The sequence below is a fragment of the Alexandromys fortis genome, unplaced genomic scaffold, assembly GCF_014885135.2.
Source record: "Alexandromys fortis isolate MF-2015 unplaced genomic scaffold, M_Fortis_MF-2015_v1.1 scaffold_40, whole genome shotgun sequence".
Lineage (NCBI taxonomy): Eukaryota > Metazoa > Chordata > Mammalia > Rodentia > Cricetidae > Alexandromys > Alexandromys fortis.
In genome coordinates this window covers 6,747,070-6,762,461 of record NW_026067966.1, presented here as the reverse complement: position 1 = coordinate 6,762,461, position 15,392 = coordinate 6,747,070, and the positions used below count along the sequence as shown (strand labels likewise).

The 15,392-nt window shown below is 38.2% G+C and overlaps 1 long non-coding RNA gene across 1 annotated transcript in view; it reads left to right on the top strand.

Moving 5' to 3' along the window:
* Positions 1-4,423: 4,423 nt before the first annotated feature.
* Positions 4,424-15,392, top strand: part of LOC126508748 (uncharacterized) — a 53,252-nt gene continuing 42,283 nt past the window's right edge. Inside the window, exon 1 of the long non-coding RNA XR_007593959.1 lies at positions 4,424-4,568. This is a non-coding gene — a long non-coding RNA (uncharacterized lncRNA). The remainder of the gene's footprint in view (positions 4,569-15,392) is intronic.

Genomic DNA, 15,392 nt, shown 5'->3' with positions numbered 1-15,392 from the left:
AGATGGTCACTAGCATTTTTATGTCTCTTTCATTTGTTTAGTAGTTTATGGAGACTATTTGGGTAAGAGTCACCATTGCTTTTTGCTCTGGCCCTTGCCATTCTGAGACTTTGGAACTAAAATGTTCAGTTCTCTCGGACCTGTGATGAAATAGACAGCTGCAGAGTGGCTTCCACAGACGCACAAGCGCTCTGTTGTCCTGACTCGACAAACAAGACCCTCGCATTTTCCTAAGCACATCTGTGAATCGTTTTCTTTTCTTTTAAAAAAAAATTTTAATTTATTTTACATTCCAACCACTGTTTACCCCCCATCATCTCCCCTCAACTTCTTTATACATCCCTCATCCACTCCTCAGCAAGGGTAAGGCCTCCCGTGGGACTCGACAAAGCATGGCATATCACGTAGAGGCAGGGTCGAGCCCCTAGCCCCTGCATCAATGCTGAGGGAGGCACCCCACCACAGGGAACAAACAGGTTGTGGATCATTTTCTTACCCTTCATAATTTTTAAGCTAAAAATCTGAATTTGAGAATCTCAGATTATGACAAGTATGTCAGTAAGGTAAGTTATATTTCGCCAGAACAGCAGGGAGGAAAAAAATGCATTCAGAAAGATAGCTATTTTACACTACTTATAACAGGCACTGATCACCCCCAAAGACCTGTATTTACACTGTGCATACTGCAAGGATTCATAAACCAGTGTGCCTCTGAGGAAATGCATTGGTAGCACAGGTTTCAGCTTGGCTCAGAGGGAAGTAGTAGAGTCATTTTAAAAAAAATGTTGAAAATGCTTCCTAATCAATAGGTTAAGCTTTGAATCCTTGTAGGTACAACTCCCTATAAAGCAGACTCATGTTGTCCTCTGACTTTAGCCAAGTCTCCCTGAATCCGAGGGACTTTGTTTGGTTACACTGCCATTCAGAATCTTCTGTTTTACTGGTCAGGAAACTGCTCAGCTGAACTAAAAGGCAAAGTAACAATAATTGGAAACAAAATGTCTTTGTTCCCTTTCCCTGTGAGCAGCTGCGTGCTCCTTACAAACAGCATATTGGTGAGGGCAGCTTCTTTATTGAGCTGCCTGACAGAGACATTCCGCATATTTATAACAACTGAGAGGAGTGTGCCCTGAAGAGTGAACTTCATTCTTAGACTGCCAGGTAGCTTTCTGCAAATGACAGTGATTCGTCCCTTGCGATTCTCTCTCCTCCTCACTGACTTCATAAAGCAAGGCTTGACAGCCTAATTTTATACAGTTAATAATACTAAGAAGCAATGTGATTTCAGAATGTCTGTTAGGCTTGTCCATATTAAGCTATTTTTAACAAATAGTTTTTTCTTATCCCTTTATTTTATGGCTTACCAAGACAGTATTTTCATTTTTACGCTTCTTACTAAATAAGCTTTCATACTCATACTAGAAGTCCATGAAAGCATCCGTCATTGCATCTGTCACAAACAAATAACATATTCGTCTGTTTGTATTCTAGGGAAATTATTGTAACACTCAGTGACTACATTAAAGATACTTTATTCTGTGTTTATATAACATGTTTGTTTATTTTTAATTTAATTTTAAAGTATCACATATGTGGAATCTATTTATGTCGTTTCCCATGCTCTGCTCCTGCCAATCCCTCCTGTGTGATCCTGACTCCTTGGTTCCATGACATTATTTAATTATTACCATTACATATATACATATGAGTAAAACTGTATGTACAATCTGCTGAGCACCTTTATTACTTCTCATATGTATTTGTTTTAGGGCTGATGATTTCTTATTGGATAGCCAATTAGAGGGCTCATTCCTAGGGGAACCTGATTCTTCTTCTCTTAGAGGCCACTAATTACCTTTACCCCTTCATTTAGAATTTATTACATACCCATATCATTTTTTCCTAACTGTGTTCCATGTCAAATGATGATGTTATCATTTAGGCACTTATATTACTGAGATTTCTTGAGTTCTGCTTCTCTGGCCATATATAGATGGTATGATCTCACTGAAGATGTCTTGGTCTTCTGACCTCTTCTAGAATGTTATCTGAGTTTTAGAAGAAGAAATTGTGGTTTAGATATATCGGTTGGGGTTGAATACCTCAGGCTCAGTTCTTTTGTTTTTTTTCATTGATTCTTTTCCTCTTTAAAAATTTTTATTGATTCTTTGTAGATTTCACATCATGCATCCGAATCCCACTCAATACCCTGTCCCCTCGCCTCTATCCTCTGCCTTTGTGATCACAAAGTGTAGAAGTATAACCAAAAAACATAAACAAGCAAAAACCCACAAACAAAAGAGAAAGAAAGAAAAAAAAAGAAAAGAAATGAAAAATCTCAGCTTAGAAACTGTCGTGTGACCCCGTGAGTCACATAGTACTCCTTAGTCCACACATCTTTATTTGCAATAGATCAGATGATTGATTTGCCTCAGGGCCTCTGACTTCTGCTACCCTATCTATACTGGGCCCTCACGGGACTCTTCCTCAATATTCTGTTGTTGTCCTGTGTCATGGAGATCCTTTAGCTTTGGGTCTGGCCCCTTCACCTACTCAGGCAGATTATAGAGGAGGTGGATGTTGGGGTTGGCTAACTCATAGGCCTGGTTCAGGCTTAGGTGGTATCTGGTTTGGTCAGCCTGCCAGCCTTCCCGCACCATCTCCATCAGGGTGAGCTCTCCAGCACTAGTCCAGGTAGCTTGCCCAGTGCAGCAGGCAGCAAGGAGCCTCGCCATTTCTCTTACACCCATGGCTGACTTACTCTCATTCACACCTCGGAGGCCAGCTCTACTGTTTTGCCCAGGAAAGGTCCTGCTCTCCTTATTGCTGGAGTTGGTGAGGGACAGGGCCAGCTCTTCCGTTCTCATGCCCCCAGGCCAGCTCTAGCGGCTAGGATTCTGTTCTTTATTTTGACCAGTTGTGACATTCTCTAATGGTCTCTGTCTGCTGCAGAAAGACGCTTCTTTGATGAGGGCTGAGCGTAACACTTTTCTGCGGGTGGAAGGACAAGTATTGAGGATGTAGTTAGAGTTTATACTTGTTTTGGAAAGTAACAGTAGGTTTTCTTTTGGTTCCATGATCTCACTAGTCAAGAGTATTTACCTGTCTCCAGTACCAGGCATGATTGGTCTTGACTTCGATTAGACCGCCGTGATTACCGCCAAGGTATGGGGAACACTGCCGCACCTTTAGTGATATCTTGCCATGCTGGTAACTATCGCCCTTCGCAGTTCTCAAACTGGTTTGAACTATTGATTCATTTTGCAGTTTGCATAGCATTAGGGATCAGGCTTTTAGATCAGACCAACTTTGATACCTCTGAGACATGTGTCTTTCTTCCATGGTATCTTCAGCAACAGGAACTTGCATCTGACTTCTAGAAGGGAACTCAGGGCAACAATCATATGCACTGCATAAGGAGTTTCTTGGATGTTTCTGACCAAAGACACAAAAGGTTTCTCCTACCTAGTACTGGGGATTTTGTTTGATAATCTATGGCTCTTGGGGGAAGTATTATCACCTTAAGAAACACAACACCATTTAAACTATATGCACATGCCACATATGTACACACACATACGTACGTGCACACACATAAGTATAATTTTAGGTAAATAAAATAATACGATTCCCGATGTGTTTTACAAACATCCTTAGTGTATCTATCCTTGCTTCCTTCCTTCCTCCCACTCCTTCTGCCTCTTTCTTCCTCCCCTTCCCAATTAAAGCCCCCCCATTGTCTATTTTTCACATTTCTGATTTATAACACCTGTATTCTATTATTTCCCCTTTTAGAGCCTCCTTCTGGTCTCTGTTTTACTTTCTGCCTTTGGTGGCTATTTTAGGTGATAGACTCACACTTGAAAATTTGGAGTAAGGAACCACAAGTAAAAAAGAACATGTGATATTTGTCTTTCTGGGTCTGGGTTATCTCACTCAGTAAATACTTTCTGATTTCATCCATTTACTGACGAATTACACAGTTTTGGTATTCTTTTAAGTTGAATAGTGTCCCGTTGTATACAGCTATGTGTACCACACAAATGTACAACTCTATTAGGCATAGTAGCCATGGTTATGAACCCATAAATCTTTCTCTGAAATTTAGCAGAACTCACAGTTTTAAGAAGGGGAAAGTAAGCTTCCTTTACTGTACATGCTTGATTTTCATGGCTGATAAACTAATTTCCATTTGGCAGATGGGAAAACTGAGGCCAACTGATATTTATTGGCATGGAACAAGCCTCACTGTTAATTTGTGGTAGAGACAGGGTCAGTCCTAGACTCTGCTGCTGGTGCCCAATGTCTGCATTACAATGGCACAGTTTCTGTTCTAGTTTCAGAGCTAGGGATATATTGCATTGATATCCATCTTTGTGACATGCTCACACACAACTCAATTGTATCCTTTCCGTCAGTGCCTTCCTGGAGTATTTTGCTCTCCACGGGTGATGCCTACACTCAGAAGAAGTGAGAACAGAAGGAGAGAGAGTAAATCATCGGATGGACTTTGTATCTCAAGCTAATAAAATGTTTCTGTGTACTGGATTTATGCCCAGGAGCCACAGGTCATCTTTCATCATTGCTAGCTCTCAGCTCTATTTTGCTTTTATGTGTTGTTGGAATCCCTCAGGCATGCTTTAAGGGATCTGTTTCCATTACAGGACACGATCTTTGTGAACTTTGGCACTCAAAGGCTCAGCTTTCATGAATAGTAAATCACCTCACTTTGTTATCCAGATTGTCTTCTGAATTTTGCTTTACCTTCCACACATCTCTCTCTAAAACCAAATATTCCTTTTGATCCATTTAACCAGAGCTGCCAATGTTAATAGGAAAAGTTTTATCATTAGCAAGGAATTTTTTTTTTTTTTAACCAGTCTGGGTTCACCTGGAGATGTGTCTCTGCAGTAGGTGGTGGGCTCAGCAGGGCCATAATTCAGAATTCAGCAGATAACTGTAGAGTGCTGGGGCATTAATGTCACGTTTTAAAGTTACTCTCTGGAGTATCTGAGAAAGGGGATTGCCTTCTCTTCCTTGGAATTTTCACCGAATAAGTAAAATGTTCTCTAGAGGGAAGGTTCCTTGCACAGCAGGGCATGGCTTTTCTAAACAACCTGTCTGCTCTGCATTATGGATGCACCTGGGTCCAGAGCAAGTCTCCTCATCACCCAGATACAGAGCTCATGGAGGTTTTCATTCCACCGTCTCTAAAGCACACAGAGGGAGTTCGTGTCTGTTCTTTCAGATTTCAGCCTTAGCTCCTGGAAAAATCTGCCGTGACTCTCAGCTCCTTTGACAGATGACAGACATCTTTCACCCCTGAGACTCTCGCTAGAGTCATGGTGCTTAGAGCTTTCTGAGACATAAGGTTTTTACATCACCTTTTGTACTTTTTAATGACCAAAGGATATCTAAACATTTTGTTGAAAATAATGACTTTTCATATCATGTACTCTGATTAGAGGTCCTCCCCAACTCTTCTCAATTCCTCCCTTCCTTTCCTCCTCTCCTAGTCCACACTCTTTCTGTCTCTAGTTAGAAAATGAATGGGCATTTTTAAAAGAGGGCATCAAAACTGCAGTTATTCATATTTACTTCTCTCTAGTATGAAATAGGAATATTACAACAACAATAGTACCAATGACAATATGGATCAAGAACTCTGGTTTTACGGATGTGTTTAGAACATAAAAAGTATTGTACTGAATATGTCATATGTGTTATCATGAATCAGATGATGAGACTTGCTACATGAGGAATTTGGAATATTAATAGACTTTATAAATTGCCCAAAGACTTAGGATTCAATCTGATTAGAAAACCTTTTTTTCTCATTGGTATGTATGGTAGAGTTTGAAGAATCTCTGGCTTACTGCATGGTTTTCTAAATATAGCCTCTTGTGGTTCAATTTTCCACTCAGAATGGTGTTTAAGCAGCACTCTCTGACTGACCTGCTTTCTTCTTTTATGCAGTATTATCATAGTTGATTTTGATAGCTGAGAATAATACTATAAAAATAATGATGTAAGACCTCAGGCAAATCTCTTAGCTCCCCCACCCTTGAACTTCAGTTTTCTCATTGTTGGATGATGAAATACTGATACTTGACTCACAGGGCTGTTAAAAGATCAAATTGATAATGCAAGCAAAGCGCTCCCAATGAGTAATGCTGGCTCAGTCCCCTTCTTTGCGCCCATTTCCTGTCTAAGGAGGTAAGACAAGACTATGGGCAGATTGGATACTCTCTGGGTTCTTATTAATTGTTCATCCTTAAAAGTATGTGAAGAATATTGATGAGCAGAAGGTATGCCATCACTGGAAATATTTCTTTTGTTTCTGTAATTTACCCCTTCCAGGCCATTCTCCTCACTAAGTACATTCACACGTTGTGAGAGACAACCATCCATTGCTCATTGAAGAGATATTGATTAAATTTTCTGCTTGCCAGATATCATTCTGTGTCCTAAACCACTTGGCTAACCATCTTCTTTCATGGTCCAATATTTGCCTTTCTGGCAAGTGCCACCTGTGTGCTCTAACCTTCCATTCACTTTCAACCTGCGGCAACACAACTTTATGAAAGTTTTATTGTGGTCTTCCTTTATCCTTTAAATACTAACCCTGACAATACTAACCCTCTTTAACCTTTGACTTTGTTTAATTTTATCTTGCTTATGAATTCTTACTTTTTAAAACTTCTTAGTGATTTTTTTGATGGGATACTCATTCTTTTACTTCCCTAAACTTTGATTTCTTTGAATCTTTGAATCTCTCATGTGATGCTTTTGTATCCATTTTTGAAGTCTTGTGTGTATTTCAAGTCCAAATAGTCTCTTACTTCCTGCCCATTGTTTTGTCCAATGCTAGTCACCATCTATACGTTAGCTACCCAAAATATGCTTGTCTCAAGTAGGATTGTCTAAGACTCAGAAAACACATGTGTGTGTGCACTCACACTGCAGACAAGATTTCTGTTATATTCATATTCTATAAGAAAAATATGCTTGAGTCTTTGGCTTATAAAGAAATTTATATTGCTTTATAGCCTGGATGTTTCAGTTCAAATCATATGTCCTTATTTGCAAAGGGCAAGAAAGTATATCATTGTACAATCATGTGACAAAGAAAACCATTCACACCAGGAAGCAGTAAAGGAAGAGGTTGGGATTTCATGTTCCTTTTTATGGCATGTTCCCACCAATGATCTAAGCAAATCCCATAAAACACCACTTCCACCCCCCCATGAGGATCAAATCCTTACTATATAGGCTTTTTTTGCATATACATCCAAATATTCATCTAAATAACTCACCTATCCAACTTGGAAGTAACTACAGTTGAATTAGTTTCCTCCTCAAACCTTGAATGGTCCCTTTTACATTCTCTAATACTTCTACCTACTTATGGTTTCCGGACCTAGAATATAGGATATTGTTGAATCTTTATAATCAAATTTGCTGAGTCTAATTCATCACCATGTCTTCTCAATTGCCTCTGAAATATAGATATATTTTATTCTGATGACTGTTTTCCTAACTAGGCTTTCCCCCCTCAGACTACTTCAATGTTCTTCAGAATTCTTCTCTGCCCTCACATGTATAAGTTTAAATCCAGCTTCCTATTCACCTTAAATGGATGCCTGACACCTACAGTTTTAGGTCTGCATTTTCTAAAGTCGTATCTTCTCGTATTTTGTTTAAAGCTTCCAAATACACTCTATTCTATATAAGTAGAGTTCAAAAAGGTCCACTAAAAGCTTCAAGATCATGAACCATGACTTTGGGTCCCTGTGAAGAACACGAAGGAACCATTTTGACCTATGTCTGCCTTCCCACTGCATTCTTAACTCTGTGCTTCTCTACTTAGCCAGAGTAGTTCTGCTTCTGTCCCTTTATATTTAAGTCCACACAAAAGTGTATTTTCAGTAAAAGTATGTACGAGGTAGAGAGCAGAGAGGGAACTGAGTGCCTTTTCAAAATCTAAAAGCCACTAGGTCTCATGAGTGACAGCAACCTGCATAACCTAGACTCTGACTAACTTGGTAGCCTCATCCCTTCTGATTCGCTTGCCTTTTAATTTATGCTCTATCACATTCATCTAGCCACTTACTCGATGAAAGAAAAATGGGGTTTTACTAAGCCATTGACCTCCGAAGCATATTCATGTTGGATTAGGCTAATTCTATTCATTCCTTCTAGGGCTCATGAATCTGTTTTATGTTACACAGTTGCTGCATAGAATTGAGATACTGAATTCTAATCCTTTCAGTGTTCGTGTTCATTTCCAGGTTGCTGGCTTGTTTCCCTTGCTATTCAAAGCAAACCCATCCTTTTCATCAGGATGGCAGGTGGTCTTATAAAACTAAACATCTGTGGATCTCTTGAAGGGACCCTTTGGGAATGAGTTGATAGCCACATTTTGACCTGTTTATATTTGGGATCCTGTTTTTAAATCATCTTTTTAGATTACTTCAAAAATCAAGTTTATAACTCTACCCACTAACTCTTAAGCATTTTCCAGTGAGGAAACTCAGTTGAACATGAAGCTGAATCTAAAATTAAAGCAGTTTCTATTTGCCCGAGTGCCATTCTCAATATAATATGTGTTTTCAAAAGACATTCATTAATATGCATTTTTAAGACTTAATTTAGAAGCAGAATATGTCATTGATCGCCTCTCTGTTTAGATTTTAGCGTCTGCTGAGAGCATACTGGTAGATTCTTTTGTAAGTTGCTTTTCTTTCTCCCTCCTTTCTTTATTAGCCTCAATGCCTTCCTCTGGGATCTTTATTAAGGAGATCACAAGTAGCAGGGTTTTAGTCTTCATGCATATTGCAGCATCTCAATGCTCTTTGGAGAGTGGCTTCTTTAGATTGAAAGGACTTCCTATGAGGGCAGAGAGTGTTTCAAAGCCAACAAACCAGAAAGTGTAAAATAACAACAACAACAAAAAGCTTTTCAGTGAACACATGGACATATATACCAAAAAAAAAGTGTTAATATTATGCAAGCAATCATTTGTTTATTAGAAGAATAATTTTTGACCAATGCTTTAGTATCTAGATTGCACGTCTTCTAATGCTTAGGATAATTTTGTTATAAAGCCTTTTAAGAAATTGTCTCCACCATCAAATAGTGTTTGGTGAGGAAACATTCTGTTGTTTCTGAAGTCTATGTTTTGAAAAATCTAACTAGTAGGGAACAGAAACATAAATAATAAATGGTTGAAAACACTATATTGGTAAATATGCACAATACACACAGAGGGAGACACACACAGAAAGAATACACACACACACACACACACAGAGAGAGAGAGAGAGAGAGAGAGAGAGAGAGAGAGAGAGAGAGAGAGAACTGTGATTGGAATTTTTTTTGAGAATGTTACAGCTTGAAAATTAATGTAGGAGACTCAGCTAAACCATTGAGTTTTGCATAACTGTTCTATAAGTAACTGAAGCCAGTTATATAGTCTTTTACCATTTGTTGTGGTGGGTAAACCCGAGCTTCAATGTGTGACTTGTGATTGAGACTGGAATAGAGAAGACATATGGGGAAGACCCATTGTCCACCTTTCACTGTGGAAATGAATTCCCAGAGATGTTGTCTTAAACACAGAAATAAGAATTCCAGTGCTCCAATTTAATTTGTCTCATTATAATGGGAAAAAATTAAAAATGGAAAAGATCAATGAGATCCTCATCTTTCTCACTCCACATTCCGAACAAATTATACAAAATCCCCTTAAAATCCTTAAATCTAAAAGAATGTCTGTCGTGTATTATTTGTGTACCATGCTTTCTGCTGATTCAGATTTCCAAGTCTCCAGAAAGTGCAATGACTATTGCAATAACCAATATCAGATTAAATCAGATTGAATAAGAAACTCAAAAAGCTATTCTGCTAAAATCAGAAACAAGACAAAGTTGTCCACTCTCTTATATCTATTCAATATAGTACTTGAAGCTAGAACTAGAGCAATAAGAAAACTGAAGGATATCAAGGGCATACAAATTACAAAGGAAGACTTCAAAGTGTCTTTATTTGCATATGATAGGATAGGATATCATAAATGACCCTAAAAATTCCAGCAGAAAACTACAGCTGAAAAACACTCTCAGCAAACTGGCTGGATATAAGATTAACTGAAAAAAAAAAAGAAATAAAAAAAAAGAAAGATAAGGAATGTCCTTGTGGTACAATTGAGCATCCTTTGGGTATATACCCAAAAGTGGTATTGCTTCGTCTTGAGAAAGCTGTTTCCTAATTTTTTGAAAATTGCCATACTGATATCCAAAGGGGCTGTACCAGTTTGCACTCCTACCTTTACCATACAACCTCTCCAGCATAAGTTTTCATCAGTGTTTTTGATCTTGGTCATTCTTACAAGTGTAAGATGGAATCTTAGACTTGTTTTGATTTGCATTTCTCTGATGGCTAAAGATGTTGAAAATTTCCTTAAGTGTCTTTCAGCCATTTTAGATTCCTCTGTTGAGAGTTCTCATAGCCATAACTGGTAAACAACCTAAATGCTCCTCAACTGAAGAATGGATAAGGAAAATGTCGTACATTTACACAATGGAGTACTACACAATGGAAAAAATATTAGCATCGTGAAATTTGTAGGCAAATGTGTGGATCTAGAAAATATCATAGTGAGTGAGGTAACCCAGACTCAGAAAGACAATTATCATATGTACTCACTCATAAGTGGCTTTTAGACATAAAGCAAAGAAAAACAGCCAACAATTCACAATCCCAGAGAACCTAGACAACAATGAGGACCCTACGAGAGACGTACATGGATCTAATTTACATAAGAAGTAGAAAAAGACAAGATCTCCTGAGAAAATTGGGAGCATGGGGACTATGGAAAAGGGTAAAAGGGGAGGGGAGCAGATAAAAATGTAAATGTATAGCACAATAAAATCATTAAAAAAGTTAAGAAAAATCAGGGATGGTGATACATCTGAAAGTTCTCTTTTTCTACAGGATTGTTTTAGCTCTCCTGGGCTTTTTGTTTTTCCATATGAAGTTGAATATTGTTCTTTCAAGGTCTATAAAGAATTAGCAGAAGATGTGAGCATTTACAGATACCCACAGCAAGACATTACTCAGAGAGAGCGTCTGAGAGTCTAAATTGGAGGTCTCCAGCAGGTCTCTCCCCTCAGAGTTTGGAAAACCCCGTGGAAGAAAAGGAGGAAAGACTGTAGGAGTCAGAAGGAATGGAGAACACCAGGAGAACATGGGTCACTGAATCAACAAATCACATGGGCTCACATGGGCTTTCAGAGACTGACATGGCAAGTCTCAGGCTTGCAAGGGTCTGCACCAGGTCCTCTGCATATGTGTTATGGCTGTTATCTTGTTTTTGTTGGACAGCCTACCAGTGAGAGCAGGTGTGTTTCTGACTCTCTTGTCTGCTTTTGGAACTCTTTTCTGCCAAATGGATTACCTTACCCCGCCTATGTAGGAGGGCTTTTGCCTTATATGAGTTTATCTTGTCTTGTCTAGTATGGCTGTTGTCTCTTGGAGCCTATTCTTTTCTGAATGGAAATGGAGAAGTAGTGGATCTGGTGGAGTGGGCAAGGAGGGGGAGCTGGGAGTAGTGAATGGAGAAGAAACTGTGACTGGGATGTATTGTATGAGAGAAGAATCTATTTTTAATAAAAAAAGATAAAATAATTAGAATCACCCCAATTCCAACCTCACTAATTAAATCAATATAAGGTAAGGAACCATCCTGTTTGACTTTAACACACAGTAGCAGTTGGCAGTCCTGGCTTTAACTACTATTTAATAAGTGCTAGAGCCAAGAATTTCCAATAGTTTTTTTATTATTATTTATTTGTGAATTTTGGTATTGTGTCTTTGGTGGTTTGAATAGAAACGATTCCTATAGACTCACGTGTTTGAATGCACATAGGGAATGGCACTATTAAGAGGAGTGGACTCATTCGAGTAGGTGTGGCCTTTTTGGAAGAAGTGTGTCACTGTGGGGATGGGCTTTGAGGTCTCATATATGTTCAAACTATGTCCGGTACATGGTTCTCCCTCTACTGCTGCTGCTGACCTGTATGCAGAACTTTCAGCTCCTTCTCCAGCACCATGTCTGCCTGCATGTCACCATGTCCTGCATGATAATAATGGAATAAACCTCTGAAACTGTCAGCCAGTCCCAACTATCTTCCTTTTTTTTATTTTTTATTTTTTATTTTTTTTCAAGACAGGGTTTCTCTGTGGTTTTGGAGCCTGTCCTGGAACTAGCTCTTGTAGACCAGGCTGGTCTTGAACTCACAGAGATCTGCCTGCCTCTGCCTCCCAAGTGCTGGGATTAAAGGTGTGCGCCACCACCACCCGGCATAACTGTCTTCCTTTTTAGAGTTGCTGTGGGCATGATGTTTCTTCACAGCAATGGAAACCCTAACTAAGATGGGGTGTGACAAGACTCACATTTGTAGGTCAGAGGACAACCTGTGCTATCAGCCCTTGTCTTCTCTCTTATTTGGGACAGTGTCTTCCTATTTTTCTCAATGCATATGCCAGGCTGGCTGCCCAAGAAGCTCCTAGGGATTGCCTTGTCTTCATCTGCTGTCTTGCCGTGAGAACATTTGGATTTCATGGGCCAAACTTCAATGCCAGGGCCAGTGATTGTCCTTAATCATAGACCCATAGCCTCTTCTGACTTTAAATGAAATCCTAATTCATCCCAGCTTTCATGCATACCCATTATGATTTTATAACATTCTGAAACTTATATTAGCTTCTGCAATCATACAGATCTCCCTAAAACTACCAACTATGACCATAATGCAGCCTATGTTATCTTTGCTAGTATAGCTTCTAATTTAAAAACAATTTAATGTTTAGTAAAAAATTAAATTAAAATACAATTACATCATTTCCCCCAATGATCTTTTTTAAAATGTTATTTTTACACGCACATATATATATAAACACATAAATATATAAATACAGTCAGCTCTGTCCATATAGTATTGCTTGTATGTATATGATTTGGGGGCTGATAATTTTGGTGTTAGATAACCAATTAGAGGGTTCATCTCTGTGGATGACTATTTCTGCCTCTGTTGGCTTTCCTGAGTTGTCTGTAATTCCTTGTTATGAGTGGTGCCCTGAGGTATATATGAGCATGTTTGTTGGTGTTGCTATTGTTTAGGTATTGTTTAAGCAGTCATATTGTTGAGGTATAGTTTCCCTATCATTTCTAATTGAGTCTTACACGTGCAGAAATTGGTTTGTAGATCTATCCACTGGGGCTGGGAACACCATAATCAGTTATTTTTAGAATTTTGACCAATTATGGTTTTCTCTAACAGTCTTTGTCTTTTGCAAAAAAGCATCTTTGATGAAGGGTCAGATTTACAGTGAGTATGAGGATAAATATCTAAAAGGTAGTTAGGACTTACGCTGCTTTAGTCAAGTGGTGTAAATAGAATCTTTTCTAAATTTCTAGTAAATGCCTTACTAGCTCTGAGTGGTTGGCTAGGCTTCCAGAAACAGCCAAGATTTCTCTCCTTCTGAGTGGGCCATATATCCTTTTTGATAGACCTATAGGGATACCTTGCCATGCTAGTTATTGTTGTGAGCCACACATGTCATAGTGTCATAGGTAGGACTATTGATTTCCGACCTTGGCAATTTGTATAGTATCTTGTGGTACTATGAAAATTCATCCTCAGAACCCAGATTTTCAGGTCAATTCAATTGGAATGTAACACATTTTTGTTTGTATAAATGTTTTTTTATGTGCCTATTCTACTTTTTGAAATTATGCCAAATATAAATTAGAGCTCTACTAATTTCCATGTTGTGATTTTGCTACACAGCTAAGCATCTAATCTTAGACTGCCTTGTGTAATGTAGTATTCATAAGTTTTTTTTCCACAAAAATATATATTGAATATCTTTAATGCTTCATCTTATCAGGCAATTTTTTTCTGTAAAAGAAACACCTACAAATACAATTTTCGGCAATTAATAAACAAAAGGTTATTGGTTTCACATAAAATTTTTATTATAAGTTTTTTCCACATTGATTTAGAGGTGTAGAGATGTAAAAGTGTCTTCATGCTCTGACATGCCAGATGAAAAAAAAAAACCTCTTTTAGGAGTAAAGAGAAAATGCTAATGGTATCAAACTCTATACTTAAATGACTTGGTTTAGATATGATTTGCAACACTTTTGGAAGACTATTAACAAGAAATGTCGTGTAGCCTGCCTAATTTCAAGGGTTTCTGGGAGTGTAAAAAGTGAGTAATGTCTAAAGTGAAACAAATATTTTCATACGTGAAAACTTGTATTTCCATTGCTACAACTCTACTACATTGTAGAGATATGCATTATATTGCTATTATGATTTTATAATTATCAGCTTTGTTATAATGATTACCATGTATATATGCAATGATTAAGTTTATTTTAACATCAACCAACCAGAGTATAAGATAATTAAACATTATTTATTTGTTGCTTTCTTTTATTTTTTACCTTATTTTTATTTTATTGAAAATAAATTCTTCTCTCCTCTCCCTCAACTTCTTTGAGCTCCTACCAGCTCCCCTCTCCCCCAGATCTAATCTCCCTCTGTTTCCTCTTCAGAAAAGAGAACTCCAAAAGACAACAGCCAAACAGGACAAAACAAGACATAATAAGACATGGAAAATTATAATAAATTCCATGATTGGGAAGACAATAAGGTGCTTGCAGACAGAGATCACATATTGGCTTCATTCACTGATAGGAAGTAAGCTATTTTTCAATAAGATTGTATAGTAAAATACATGGATTATATATAAAATGCGAGAATGCCTTGGCTTTTACTCTTTACTGTGCCTCAGATATTTCTAGGAAGGTTGTGAGCTGTTTACATTGAGTGACACTATTGCATTAAGCACCGGGTCATCACTAAGCACAGGTTAGAGCTTTTGGGTACAAAGCAGACAGAGGTGGAAAGAAGAGAACAGGAGACAAAGACATGGTACACAACTCACATCCCACTTGTGTAGAGGGCACATAGATAATGTTCTGTCGGCTTTTATTATGGCCCTAAAATGTCAGTTTGTATTCAGTGAGACAGCTTTGATGACTTGGAACAAAATGAAAGCAAAAGAATAATTCTCAGAGAAGTCTCAAATCCACAATATATGCTAAATGGTCCAAAATTTTACCCTGAATAAATAAAGAAACAAGGGACTGACCCCAAACCTTTCCAGATTAAGTACTATGGTTGGTTTCCTTTTTTCCCCCCTTTGGCAACACCAAAGCCTTTGCCTGGATGGTCAAAGCACAGAGAAAACAGGGCAAAGAAGACCATAGTTTCATGTTCTATGGTTGTCAAAACCCAAAGAGGTTTTGAGGTTTCTTC